Source organism: Kogia breviceps, chromosome 19, assembly GCF_026419965.1.
Source record: "Kogia breviceps isolate mKogBre1 chromosome 19, mKogBre1 haplotype 1, whole genome shotgun sequence".
In the NCBI taxonomy this organism is placed as follows: domain Eukaryota; kingdom Metazoa; phylum Chordata; class Mammalia; order Artiodactyla; family Physeteridae; genus Kogia; species Kogia breviceps.
In genome coordinates, this window is record NC_081328.1 from 57,781,567 (window position 1) to 57,796,192 (window position 14,626).

Sequence of the window (14,626 nt, forward strand, 5' to 3'; positions counted from 1 at the left end):
TATGAAAAAACAAAAAACCCATATTTATGAAGCAAGCAAATTATATTAAAAGACTGAGAAAAGGTTGCTGCTTGCCAAGAAAATTTTATTATTATAAAACATTTTCTGGGCTTCCCCGGTGGCGCAGTGGTTGAGAGTCCGCCTGCCGATGCAGGGGACACGGGTTCGTGCCCCGGTCTGGGAAGATCCCACGTGCCGCGGAGCGGCTGGGCCCGTGAGCCATGGCCACTGAGCCTGCGCGTCCGGAGCCTGTGCTCCACAATGGGAGAGGCCACAACAGTGAGAGGCCCGCGTACCACAAAAAAAAAAAAAAAAAAAACATTTTCTGTCATTTGTATTTCTTCATTTTCCCTTCCAGATTATCTGTGTAGCCTTGTAAACACATCATAATCCAAAGCAGTTGAGCTTTATAAATAAAATGTAAATCAACGCAAGAAAGCCAACTGCATAATTAAAACAAAAGCGTACCACGACCACCATCATCCCAAGCAGATTACAAAATAGCAAGCAGATTATAAAATAATAGTCTATAAGCCTGCTTTTGTAAATATATATCAATATGCGTTGAATATCTTATATGAAAAGCCAAGACATGGAGATGAAACAAAATATTAAAAGTAAATATCTCCTTCCCCCAAACCCTAACTCCATTCTAATCATGAGGAGAACATCACACAAACCTAAATTGAGGGACAGTCTATGAAATACCTGAACCGGGACTCTTCAAAATTGTCATTAAAAAAAGGAAAGTCTGGGACTTCCCTGGTGGTGCAGTGGTTAAGAATCCACCTGCCAATGCAGGGGACACGGGTTCCAGCCCTGGTCTGGGAAGATCCCACATGCCGCAGAGCAACTAAGCCCGTACGCCACAACTACTGAGCCTGCGCTCTAGAGCCCGCGAGCCACAACTACCGAGGCCACACACCACAACTACTGAAGCCCGCGCACTTTAGGGCCTGTGTGCCGCAACTACTGAGCCCAGGTGCTGCAATTACTGAAGCCCACGCACCTAGAGCCCGTGCTCCACAACAAGAGAAGCCACCACAATGAGAAGTCTGTGCACCACAATGAAGAGTAGCCCCCACTCGCCACAACTAGAGAAAGCCCGCGCGCAGCAACGAAGACCCAACGCAGCCAAAAATAAATAAATTAAATAAATTAATTTAAAAAAAAAAGAAACAAGAGACAAAAACAAACTATAGAAATAAAATACATTTTGGGGAGAAAGAGGAAAAATTATACATGGACTTGATATCTGATAGTATAACTGTTGGTATTACGGAATTATCTTCTTAGGTGTGATAACGGTATTGTGTTTGCGAAGAAACAGGCCCTCATTCTTGGGAGACACACGATGAAGTATGAATGAAATGCCATGTAAGATGTCTGCCACTCACTTTCAGCTGGCTCAGGAAAAAAAAAATTCTATTTGACAGAGAAAGAGAGACAAGGCAAATTATGACATAACACTAACAACTGGGTATTGATTATACTATTCTTACAACTTTGCTATAGGCGTAAAGATTTTCATAATATAAATTAAACTAAGTTTTCTTTAACTTAAAAAAGATTCAAAACCCAAACTGATCCAGAAGTTATAATCTTCTTGTAAATATATATTTTATTTTATGCTGCTTAATTCATCTCCTCCAAATTAAAAAAAAAAAAGATTGAAAAGGGGTGACTTATTTTACATAGTAAGGAATTATAGCTAACATCCAGGAGTAATATTTAGGTTTCCTTCAAATTGATATTGAATACAGTCTTTTTAATAATCTGAGCAGTTTATACTGATCTTGGGCTCATTAATTGCTAACTTACCTAGTTTTTTAAAATAAATGTTTATTCGAATACAATTACCTTATCCCTTAAAGAAGCCAGAAAGAAGATTAAATAACCCAGAAGACACAGTTGCAAACTGTAAAGAAGTATAAGAAATAGAGTCACTGGCAGAAGAGAAGAGCAGATCTCTTGCAAAGCTGCATTCCATATACCCTGCCTGGGTCACACATAGTTCATCTTGAGCCGAAGATCCAGTATAGACCCATCTGCCCAAAATGCCTTTCTCCAACTAAGAAAGAAGTGAAAATGCTAAGACATACGAGAACATTCGTTGCTGTCTACAGCTAATTGAATTAGAAATCTTTAATACCATTTCTAGTCCTGAAATTCTGTTATTCTACATAAAACACCTTTAAAAACAAGTATATATTATCATTTCATACCCAAGAGGATGGCTGCTATAAAAAAAATAGAAAATAATTGTTGGCGAGGGTGTAGAGAAATTGGAACGCTTTTACATTTCTGGTGGACATAAAATGGTGCTACTGCTATGGAATACAATATGGGGATTCCTCAAAAAATTAAATACAGAATTACCATATGATCTAACAATTCCACTTCTGGGTATTTCCCAAAAGAACTGAAAGTAAGGACCTGAACAGATATGTATACACCCAAGTTCACAGCAACATTATTCACAACAGCCAAAAGGTGGAAGCAACCCAAGTGTCTATCGAAAAATGGACAGATTAAAAGAAATGTGGTATTTACATACAATGGCATATTACTTAGCCTTAAAAAGGAAGAAAATGCTGCCACATGCTACAATATGGATGAACCTTGAAGACATGCTAAGTGAAATAAGCCAGTCACAAAAAGACAAATACTGTATCAGTGCACTTATATGAGGTACCTATGGTATGAATGGACCCTATTCAAATTCTTAGAAACAGAAAGTAGAATGATGTTCGCCAGGTGCTTGAGGGAGAGGGGAATGGAGGGTTAGTGTTTAATGAGTACAGAACTTCCATTTGGGAAGATTCCCAAGTTCGCAAAGATTCTCCAGACAAAGTTCTGGAGGTAGATGGTGGTGATGGTTGTGTAACAGTGTGAATGCACTTAATGACACTGAATTGTATGCTAAAATGATTAAAATGGTAAATTTTATGTCATGTATATTTTAACAATATTCAAAAAAACACCCACAAGTATGCAAGCCATAATACCCTCCTAACCCTCCTTAAAAGGAGTGAGGCCCACGTCCTAATCCTGATGCAAACTGAAGGAATACTCACGGCCCATTTCCTGATCTTCCCTGCCCACGAAGGAGAACCAAGAGCTGGCAGGGCAGAGCCAGAGCCCGAGGCAGGAGATTGGTCCTATGTTAGTCCCACTGAATAAACTTAGAAAGGCCCAAACAGAGGGTAAGGCCCAAGGTGACTGACAGAGGCAGGCTAGGGAAGAGAAGGCAAAGGCAGAAGGAAGGAAATCCTGGAGAACACGGGCGGCTGATGGGACTGGGAAGGGACACCAGAGCCAAGAGGAAAAGCAGGATCCGAGAACAGGGGAAGTCGGAGAAGGGAACTGCCCCGAGGTGAGGAAGGAGCGCAGCAGGAGAAAATGAAGAAGAGTCGTAAACAAGGAGACTCGTTCAAGAAGAGGCTCTTCCCAAGCACCGGCAGGAAAACGGCTTCCGTCCACCGAGGTGGCCGTTTGTATCTAAAGAAACCGAGAAAGCTGGTGAAGCCTATAAAAAGTTAGGAAGAAAAATACTTTTCTAGGTAAGAATATTAATATACCTCCATCCACAGAGAGTTAACTATGTACTGCCATCTTTTTCATTTGTTTTTGTCTTTTTTCCTCCCACAAGAAGAGAACACTTACTTGTTTCGGAATAATTTCAATCAGGGCTTACCTTTTTTATTTGTATCAAACACGAGTGCCATGAATGAGCTAAAGCGTTCTAATGGCACAGGGGTAAGAGTGCAGGCTTGAAGCCAGCTCTGCCTGAATCTGAATCCTGCCATTGTGACCTGAGGCAATCTGCTTAAACATTTGCTTTGATTTCCAAATCTGCAAAATGGGAATAATAACAAGGCTACACTTCAAGGCATTGCTGCAAGAATTAAATAGGGTAAAATATGAAAGCACTTCGAACAGTGTCTGGCCCACACTAATCTCTATTAAGGTACTAGCTTCCTATTATACTCCAGACCTAGAACATGAGCTCCAGGAGAGCTGAGATTTTTGTCTGTTTTGTTCCCCGTTGAAGCCTCAGGTACCTCACATAATTCTTTGTTGAATAATAAAAATGTATTGAATGCCAGCAACACAGAAGCCCAAAGGAATAGCACCACCTTTCTGTTATTACCAACAACTAAAATCTGCATAACACTTCAGGCTCACAGCTCAGAGGGTTTTCTACACCTTATCTCAGGTGATTGTGTGACACGGCCATTATTACCTCCGTCTCACAGACAAACGAAGGCTCAGAAGACGTTAAGTGATTTGCCCAGGAATTGTGGCAATTAATACTACTTCTGTTCACTCTAGACCCGCAACCAGAAAGCTCAGAACATCCCCTACTGAACTGTTCAACTCTCCTCAAGTACAGATACCCGGAGTTCAAGCTCACCAAAACACTTGATCCGATTTGCTTCAGTGTAATGATGGAGAGGGAGGAAACCGGTGAAACAACATTAGTAGCTATTAAAGTTGAACAACGGGTACAGTGGGATTGACTATACCCTTTCCACTTCTATACATCTGAGATTCTCCATAATACAAAAAACGTAATTAAACAATAAACTCTTCACTCGCAACATAAGCTCTGCCACTCGCAGCTTCCTCTTGAGCGCACCTGGGTGCGAGGAAAAGGAGGAAAGCGCCCCAGCGGAGAAGCGCCCCAGCCCGAGGCGGTGAAGAGAGCGCTGGACTGGGAACGGGGCCGCTTCCGGCTCTGCTCTGCGGTGTCCAGCTGCGAGGCTGCACTGGTCCCTCTAACTCCTCTGGGCCCTGAACTTGCTCATCTGTCCCTTCAGCGTGAAGATTCTGATTTCACCTTTCTACTAAGTCCTTCAACTCAGCACACAACGCCACACTCGTCTGTTCTCTACCCTACCCCCCACGGCCTGTCCCTCCTGCTGACTTCGGCGTCCCTGCTGCCCCGTTCTGTCGGCCGTCCTACCACAAAACCCTCGGCATCATCTCCGCCTTGAGACCTAGAACTGACCGCGCCCCGCCCCTCCGGCCCCACCGGTCACCAGCCCTCTCTGCTCAGCCGCCCGCCCGAACCTCTCCGGACTGCACCGCCTCCTCTCACTCCCACGCGCACCACCTCGGGCGCTCCTCACCCCGCCCCTGGAGTAGTGCCGTGAGCCCCCCTGAAACCCTGTCTCTAGCTCCTCCTCCCTGACAAGCCGTCATATTCATTCTCCAACACCCAGTCATGGCCTCTCCACCGCGTCTCTGTCCACTGTGTTCCTTCGTGTAACCCGGGGTCCGGGTAATGCGGATGCTCAGTTTCCGGACGCCCACCTCATTTCCAACGGCACCCCGCAGCCTTTGCTCAAGCGACCCTCCCCTCCAGAATGCCCTCTTCTTGCCGTGGCGCCTGGGGTTCACAGTGGTGCAACTTAAATGCCGCCTCCTCAGCTGAGGTGTTCCCTTCTATCCCCAAGGGGGCAGTATCAGCCCCTACACTGAACCCCTCTTACAGAACCCTTCAAATTCCTATTCTTTTTTTGGTGCCCCTACTCTCTCTACTAGATGATTCATTCCTCGTCAGAGGAAATGATGTTTTATTCATCTTTGTATCCCTCAGAACAGAGCTTCTCAAAGACTGTGCCACGGCACTGTGGCGTGCAGTGAATGAGCCGAAGATGTTCTCATCAGTGATCCCCTCAGCCCTCCACAAAGCGACCTCAGCAGCCAAAGTCCCAAAGAGTCAAGCCTCAAGCAGCCTCAAGCCGCCTCCTCCTCCAGCCAAGTCCACGCCACGATGGCTTGAGAAGCACCGAGAGGGCGCAACACGCGGCGCGCAACGGATGCGCACTCGACCTTTGCTGAACTGGGCCTCGGAATAACTCACCTGCTCCCCTTCGGCCACTGTTCTCAAGGAAATTTACCATCTAGACCAGACTTTCTCCGAACGTTCTCACTGAACGTGGTCTGATCATCTTTTTAATAATCACCTGTTTATTAGCTGGTTAAAGCCCACATCGATAGTTTACTGATTAAAAGAGCAAAGGATATGAACAAACAATTCACCGCGAAGAGACTCAGAGAAAAATTCAACATTATAGAACAAAGAAGTACAAATGCCACTTTACACTATTAAATAAGCAAAAACTTTTAAGGAAAAAATGTATTTATATCCAGTTATGGTGAAACAGGTACATCTGTATATCTGTTAGTAGCACAAACTGGTATAACATTCTTGAAAAACAGTATGGCGATATATATCAAAAGCCATAAAAACATTCATACCATTTAACACAATAATGCATTCAAAAATTTACCCTAGAGATATAATTAGCCGGAAAAAAAATACAATAATATCTAACGTAGATTAAAGTATTAACTGAAAACCAGACAGCAACATAAATATCTAACATAAAAAGATTTAAGTAGGGCTTCCCTGGTGGCGCAGTGGTTGAGAGTCCGCCTGCCGACGCAGGGGACGCGGGTTCGTGCCCCAGTCCGGGAAGATCCCACGTGCCGCAGCGCAGCTGGGCCCGTGAGCCGTGGCCGCTGAGCCTGCGCGTCCGGAGCCTGTGCTCCGCAACGGGAGAGGCCACAGCGGTGAGAGGCCCGCGTACCGCAAAAAAAAAAAAAAAAAAAAAAAAAAGATTTAAGTAAATTATTGACGGCATGACTTGATGAAATATTTTGCAGCCTCTCAAAGTGTAATCATGTCAATTAAAATTGTGACAACTATAACATGGAAATGTTTCATAATCTAATAGGAAAAATTCAAATTATATGCATCATAATTTCAAGTGAGTACAATAATATATATAGATAGATAGATAGATATCTATATATATATATATTTTTTAACAGAATGCCAAAAAGAAAATCAACTGTTTTAGGGGTAGTAACCCAAATTTTTGACAACTTACTTAATAACAATTCTTAAATTATTTTATAATTTAAGAGAGAAAGTTCTACCATACTGAGGAAACTAGGGGTCCCAGGATGCAAACTTGATATAGTCTCAGGAAGAGGTCCACACCTCTCTTTTACTGCCCGCTCTGGCCTTAACAGAGGACTCTCATGCACGTCTCACCACAATGACCTATGACAACGCAGACCCCAGCTTTCCAAGGACCAAGAAACCAGCTCAGCTGGCCCTCTGATCACCCCCATGAACCTGTGGGGGGTGGATCGTGCAAACGACCCTAACTCAAGCCACAAAGAACCCCCACAGTAATGTTTTACTTTGACAATCAACAGGTAGTCAAGCCTAAGTTGAATTATAAACCCTAAAAGTGTATAGAGCACATTGTCTCATTAAAGCCTCTGGGGCTAGTATGAGAAATAGATCAAAAAATAATTTTAGGGCTTCCCAGGTGGCGCAGTGGTTGAGAATCCGCCTGCCGATGCAGGGGACACAGGTTCGTGCCCCGGTCCGGGAAGATCCCACATGCCGTGGAGCAGCTGGGCCCGTGAGCCATGGCCGTTGAGCCTGTGCTCCACAACGGAAGAGGCCACAACAGGGAGAGGCCCGCGTACCACAAAAAAAATAATAATAATTTAAAATAATAATAATAATAATAATAATTTTAGCACTGATGCCACACAAGGACAATATTAAAACAGTCTTCTCACTGTTCTTCTGTAGTATTACCATTTTCTTAGTTTAATACTGAGTGGCCAAGATACTATAATGGACTAAGAAGATTAATTACTGTGAAATAATAAATACTCAAGACTAAAATGTCATTCTTAGGGCATTTCAGCAAAAAACAAATAATTTGAAGGACTAATACAACCATTAGGAAAAAAGTTTAACCTTTTGTTTCCATTGATATGTTCTTGGTATCTAGATCCTCAAAAATGCAGATATATACAGTCATTCATGACAATGCACACATAGCAAATAACAGGGAAAAGCAAACAATTTAATACTTAACCCGTTCATCAGAGCACTGGGTGATCAACACTCAAGAATGTTGACACAAAAACTGAAGGACCTCTGAAGATCCAATCAGATGCAGATAGGTTGAATCCCTGTGCAGTTACTCATTCAAAACAGAAGTGGAAGATTAACCCACCCTCACTTCTCTTCAAACAAACTGACGGAGCATCAGGCAGTCTGTCTGGAGTACGTTCGCCATCACCCAGTCTGCTCCAGAAGTAGCCGATGCAGTCAGGTCACCACGGCCGCGCCAGTGCCCTACTTCCTCCGCCTGGTCCCACCTCATCTTGCTGACCAGACACCCCCCTCTAGATTAAGTCTCTTTTGTCTTTTCCTCAGGCATTACCAAGTCATTGCTTTGTAAATAAGCCTCTACCAGACCTTACTCACCTGCAGTTCACTGCACTGGGTATCACCCAAATAGCCCATCAGAGCTCTTTATAATTTCTGAAAGAGAGAGAAGGAACCTTTTAATACATACTAGAAAACACCACTGCCAATGTATCAGTTCTGAAGCATTTGTATCCAGTGGTCACAGCATATGGTCGTTTGGTCCATAGTACTTCAATAAAATGTAGCATAACCAGCCAGGACCAAGAGTCCTGAGATAAGGGTCCAGAGATAAAAGTTTGGTTTAATGTTGCTACAATTAGCTGTGTGACCTTGGGCAAGTCACTTGACTTCTCCAGGCCTCAATTTCCTCATCTGGAAAATAAGACAGACTAGATAGAAGCAGCGGAGCATACCGCAATGGAAAGAGAACGCCCTTTCCAAGGCACAACGCCAGCACCACGACTTACTAGTCTTGCGACGTTATGTTCGCTAATTCACATTTAACCTAAATTTCCTCTGCAAAGCAGAAATAACAGCTATCTTGGAGTTGTTCTGAAAACTAAAGGAAAGATAATGAGTTATAAAAAGTCTATAGTAAGTATACTGTGCATCTCATCATAAAATTCCACAGATGATAATTACCAACATTACTCCCAGCCCTAAGGTTACGTGAATTCAATTTCCAAATATTTATTTCCTTACAAGATCAACAAATCAAAACTTTACCAACCTGACAATGCAATTCACTGTTTGAGTGTTTCACTAACAATTCAATTACAGTTATCTTAAACTAATGGCAGTTTAAGATTATCAATATTAATTAACATCACAGGAAACGGGGTGGAATCATCCCTGCCTAACATCTAGACGGGTTCAGCGGCCGTGCCTTCCCTGACTTCTCCCTCTGCTCTCACTGCTGCCCGCACACCTAGTAGGCAAGAGAGGCCTTCCAAACACCAAGTAACACCAACTGCTTTCTACTGTACGATTACGGGGACCGTGGCTAAAGATGGAGGAAGGAGAGCAGAGGCTTTTTATCTTTTTTCCTATAAACACTTAGCACTGCTCAGATTTGTTTACCATAGTAGACATCAGTTTTACATAAAAATAATTTTTTAAACTATATTAGTTACACATATTGCCTACTGAAAGGAAGCTCGCCTCACAGGAATATTTTCACCACAAGGAGAATATCGACAGAAGAAAGCAAAAAGGCAAATTCAGATGTTCCGAGAACACCTAAAATATGGCACAGAAATAACAAAAATCACAAACATTCACACGTCACAATGGTTTACTCAGAAAAATCTGCCGTGCATTCTTTGAAGAACCCAATGACGAATCAGGGTTTTGGGGGGGTCAAAACAAGTTGAACACACAAACTCTGGCTTTACCAGACAACTTCATGCCCTTGGAGAAAGTGACCCAGTACAATTTACACCAGTAAACAAGTTGGTATGACTATTTAGTAGTATGCTGAAAAACTTTCTATTTGCTTTAGGCAATTGGTAGTTTTGAAAATAAAGATATATACATATATAAACATATATGCACACACATATATACATATATGCACATATATATACATATATATAAATTAAAAATCTTCATGTGATATCTACTATTTATTTCTGAAAGAGGAATATTAACTCTATTAAATTCAGGATAGCTCAAAAGTACAATCTCAGCCACCAGTGAGGTGACAGACCACTAAGCTTTATGCTGCTCCTATAGCCAATGCTACAGAAGTCATCCTGACTACACCCTGCAACTTAAATGAACTACAAGCTGCTATGGCCACACTCTCCACACATATCATACTTCTGTCCTAGAAGACAATTCAAACTAGTACTTAGAAATCAAATTATATTTGCATGCACATTTATCTAAGTTTATGGAAATACACAGCCATAACAATTTGTTTATAATATTTAAAGTAGCTCCTCCCAATCTCTTGTTTATCCATCTACAAGTTGATAAACTTGGCCCCAAATCTACTATGCATTTAAAACTGCTATGCATTTAAAACAACAGGCAAAGGACCTTACTTCTTGTGCTGGGCCTGTATTTAGAATCTTAAATATAGTCTGACAGATAATTATAGACTAATTTGCATTTAATATCAATACCATGCCTACTTCTTAAACAGAGAACAAAAATGCATGTGTAAGATCTGGTCTACTTATTTGTAGGTCCCTCTGCAGTATTCTTAGCCTTTCATGAATATGCTCTATATTTTTAAACTACACAAGGCCCTTTGCAAGTAGGAATGATTTCCCCTGTTATTTTGGCATCACTCCCTTCTCCAGTAAAACACTGGACTGTCCATAAATGTATACAGACTTTAAAACAATGTAGATTCAATATTTATGGTATTAGAAATGAAACTTCTTGCTAACAACTGCAAAAATCAAGCACACCAGCTGATAGAGAGGCGCTTACTGACTCCCCAAAACTCCCGCCTTACCTAAAAATAGTGTCCCAGCTTCCCAGCCAAAAGGACAGACTAAAAAAGCTATGTCTTCATTCAGCTCAAAGACACAGACCCCCGCTTCACCACAAACTTCAGTACTATGGCATTTTCCATTTTAGAATGCTTCGTGTGACAACCTGTTCGGTGGCCAAGCACCAACTTCACTTTGAAGTGAATACTAACACTTCACATGGTCTACACGTGTGAAAATTGTGGAAAATGTCCTGACACAGCTCAGGCCAAACAACGCTAGCCACACAAGATTACCTATTTCTAAATATTCCCTTTTGGATTATAAACAAACATCTCCATAGGCCCAAAAGTAGATCATTGGTTCTTTCCACAAAGTAATATGTCAATTAAAAAAAAAAAAGATAAAAGGTACAGATTGGGAGGTCTAAGGCGTGAATATGCCTCCATCTGTAAGCTGAAAATAAATAAATTTTAAAATCCATATTTGCTCTGCTAAGAATAAAAATAAAAATATATGTAATACACACAAGCACTTCTGAGTTTCAAACACAAGCAAATGTGGTGTGTGCACTTACAAAAAGGTCTTGGTTTATGTCCACCTTCCCCTCCCAGGTTTTTTTTTTAAGGCACAAATGTCAATTGTCTGCCTCAATCTGGAATAAAATAAAGCACAGCTTACTCTTCTTAAACAGATGTGTGATAGAGATGAAAACTTTGTGAGTGGATTTCAAAATTCAGAGGCTGCCCAGATGTGTTGAAGGAAAAAACCAAACCCTGCAGCAACCAATCTACCATAGCAACTTACATTTTCTCAATAAACCATAGTAAAGTATTTTACAGACACACACGCTCACACACACTGTAGCAGAGTACATCTACAATGCCTAAAATAAAAAAATAAAAAGATATGTTTTTAAAGTTGAGAAAATTGGTTGTGAAGAATGTAAAATTAGCAAACCACTCTCCTTCTCACCAGTACAGAATACTGAGCATTCATTGACACTATATTAATACTGTTCTATAAATCCAAAGCCTTATAAGTTAGACTAAATAAAGCAACACTCTGAATTCACACACTACATGTGACCAGAAGATAATGACAAGCCAGTCTTGTCCCTAATAACCCAACCAAAATGCAACACTATCATTTTTATTTCCAAATTATTATGAGAGAGACAAGCACTGTTCCATTTTTCAGAAAATAAAAGCAGGATTTGCCTGAAATAATTCTTTCCAATGGAAAGGGTGTACTTTACACGAGTCCCACAAACTGTAGACACACAAAATCCACATACACAATCACTAACACTCAATGCAGACTAAGTGATGGACACCAAAGCACAGATAAAATTAAGACATTCAATTAAAGTTACACAAGGGAATTTAAATAGGCAAACTATAATTACCCCTGGTGAAGATACTAATCAAGGATGGCTGCAAATAACATTTGGCTCTGGATAAGCTCCAGTAGCTGAAAAGTTTGGTATACTTGACACAGTTGTCCTTTCCAAATCTAGCCCTGCCTCTACTCCCATTTGACTGAGTGAGTGATTTGGAAATAAAGATGGCCCCATCAAATTACTTAGTTTCAGTCTCACCCTCATGACTTGATTAAAATAAAGAAGGAAAAAAGGTAAATCATTTTTAACTGCAGTCTCACCTTACACATCTCACCAGCACTGTAGTTCTTTAGTGATCAAGTACTTCATCCAATTCCTGGGATAAACAGAAAAGTAAAATGTGTCTATACAACACCAGTAAGAGGCATGATCAGTAGCAAACATTCTATCAGCCTGAAGTGAAAGGGCATATAAATTTCAAATGGAAAAAGTTACCAAAATGGTACAGTATGCAGCTTTGTACATGAGTTTGTTTGCTTTACTTTAAAACAAAAACATTTCCTCTCTGTGTGATAAAAGAATAATTATAAAGAGCTCTTAAAATCCAAACATAAAAATGTCATATCTGACTGACCTTACTTTCAAAAAATGAAACGAAAAAGAAGGAGAAAAAAGAAAAGATGAAGGAGAAGAAATCCATTCACACGAGTTTAAGAGAGGGCAAAATTAAGAACAAACTAGCCAGGACGACGCCTTCCTCCCCCCTCCCCCCGCCCAACTCTAGGAATCCACTGTCTCTGGAGTTACACATCTATTAACGATTTGCCTGAAAAGTGTAAGTGGTGAGGGTGAAGGAACAACAATTTTGAGTTTCAAACAAAACCTGAGGATCTCAATCCAAGAAGAATCCTGAGACCCTGATTTCCAACCCTGGCTGGAGGATCCTCAGCAAAGGGGAGGGTGCAGAAGGCTCAAATAATTAGGGGGGAGAGCAATCAAAGTTCCTAAGATAATAACTGCGGTCCCTTCGCTCAAGAAAAGGGAAGTCTTGAAGGAATCTCCAGGAAAGGATCGTCTGTTTTTATTTTTGTTGATGTGCTTGTGGGCCAATGAGAATTTCCGAGGAGGGGGCGGAGAAAGGGGGTAAAGAAAGTGAAGCTCAGGCAACAGCCCTCGGCGGGGGAGGGAGGGGTGCACCCCTGACCCACTTTTCCCCGCGCCCACCGTCCGGCCCCTGCCCCACCCCGCGTGGAAGTCCGAGCCCAGAGGGGGCAATCGAGCGGGGCGTGGGAGGCCTGCACGCTCCCCACCCCCAGCCGCGACCCGGAGGAGAGGAGCGTGCAAGGCGGCTCGACTCCCCCTCACGGAGTGCCGTGGGCTGGACAAACCTCCCGCAGGCTCGCGGCCGGGGTCTGCGAGGCCCCCTCCACGGCCTGGGTCGAGGGCTCTGCGGCCCCCAGCGGAGGGGAAGGGGGCCAGGGAGGGGAAGAAGCTGTAAACAGCCCCAGCGTCCGGGCCTCGCCTCGAAGAGCCCCGCTTCCCAGGCCCCGCCGCGGGCCGTCTGGGCCCCAGGCCCGCCCCGGGGCCGCCCCTCCCGGGACTCGGGGGACCGGAGGGGAGTCCGGCCCCCTCTCCGTAAGGCTCCGGCAGCTCGCGGAGCGGTCCCAGCAGCAGAGAAGGGGGAAGTCAGGACTTACCTGTCATTACTTTCTACGCCATCTTGGATCCACTTGTCAACGTCCCCACAAAGCATTATGGGTAAGAAAGAGCCTTTTAAGTGACTCCCCCCCCCCCCTCGGCCTCGGACTCCCGCCTCCCGCCGCCGGCGCCGCCCCTCGGGCCGCACCTCCAGCCCGGAAAGTTGCCCCGGGTGGCTGGGAGGCCCAGAGGCCTCCCTCCTCCCCCGTACTGTTTGCCTTTAAAATTCCCCCCCATGTTTAAAAACGTGGCTTTGGGTCTTTCCCGTCGCTCCTGCCCCGGCCTCCCTTCCCCCCCACCCTTCGCCTCCACGCCGGTTCCCTGTACCCCGCCGCCCTCCTGTCCTGGCAGACACCCCACGTCTGCATTTAATCAGCCCGAGGTTTCCCTGCTGCTGGCAGCAAAGAGCTGCTCATTGATTTATTTATGCGTCTGTTATTGCTCTAGATCTTCGGTGCCCGGAGGCGGGCTTCTGCTTCCCGCCCCCGGACAGCCGGGGGTCGCCCTCGGGGCCCCGGAGCCCTGGAGCCCCGGAGCCCGGCAGCCCTGCAGGCCAACCGGCGCTCTGACTGCCGCATCCGCGGATGGAAAGATGCCTCTGTCCTGCCAAACCGTTCCGGGGCCGTCGGGCTCCGAAACCTGGGCGGACACTGTGTCCCCGAGCCTACCGGCATCGCAGCGCGTTAGGGAGGGGGAGGGGGAGTACTAAGCGAAAGGCAACTTTTAGCCCTGTTGCCTCTCCCTTCCGCTGTCTCCTCCCCTCGGCCGGTAATGTGATCCACGACCCTCTAGATGGGGACCCCACCCCTCCCCTAGGAATGTGGTTTTGGGCTCTGAAGAATCCACTCTTTTACAGTCCGGGCTGCTTGCGAACTGGGACTTCCC

At 43.9% G+C, this 14,626-nt stretch overlaps 1 protein-coding gene across 7 annotated transcripts in view; it reads right to left on the bottom strand.

The window, feature by feature from the left end:
• The window catches only part of HELZ (helicase with zinc finger), a 153,762-nt gene extending 139,962 nt beyond the window's left edge, over window positions 1–13,800 (bottom strand). For all 7 annotated transcript variants that reach the window (XM_067021928.1, XM_067021927.1, XM_067021926.1 and 4 more), the window contains exons 1-3: window positions 13,741–13,800; window positions 12,364–12,419; window positions 8,315–8,371 (exon numbers count right to left, since the gene is read on the bottom strand). The gene's annotated coding sequence lies outside the window, so the exon portion shown is untranslated. The remainder of the gene's footprint in view (window positions 1–8,314; window positions 8,372–12,363; window positions 12,420–13,740) is intronic.
• Window positions 13,801–14,626: the final 826 nt, after the last annotated feature.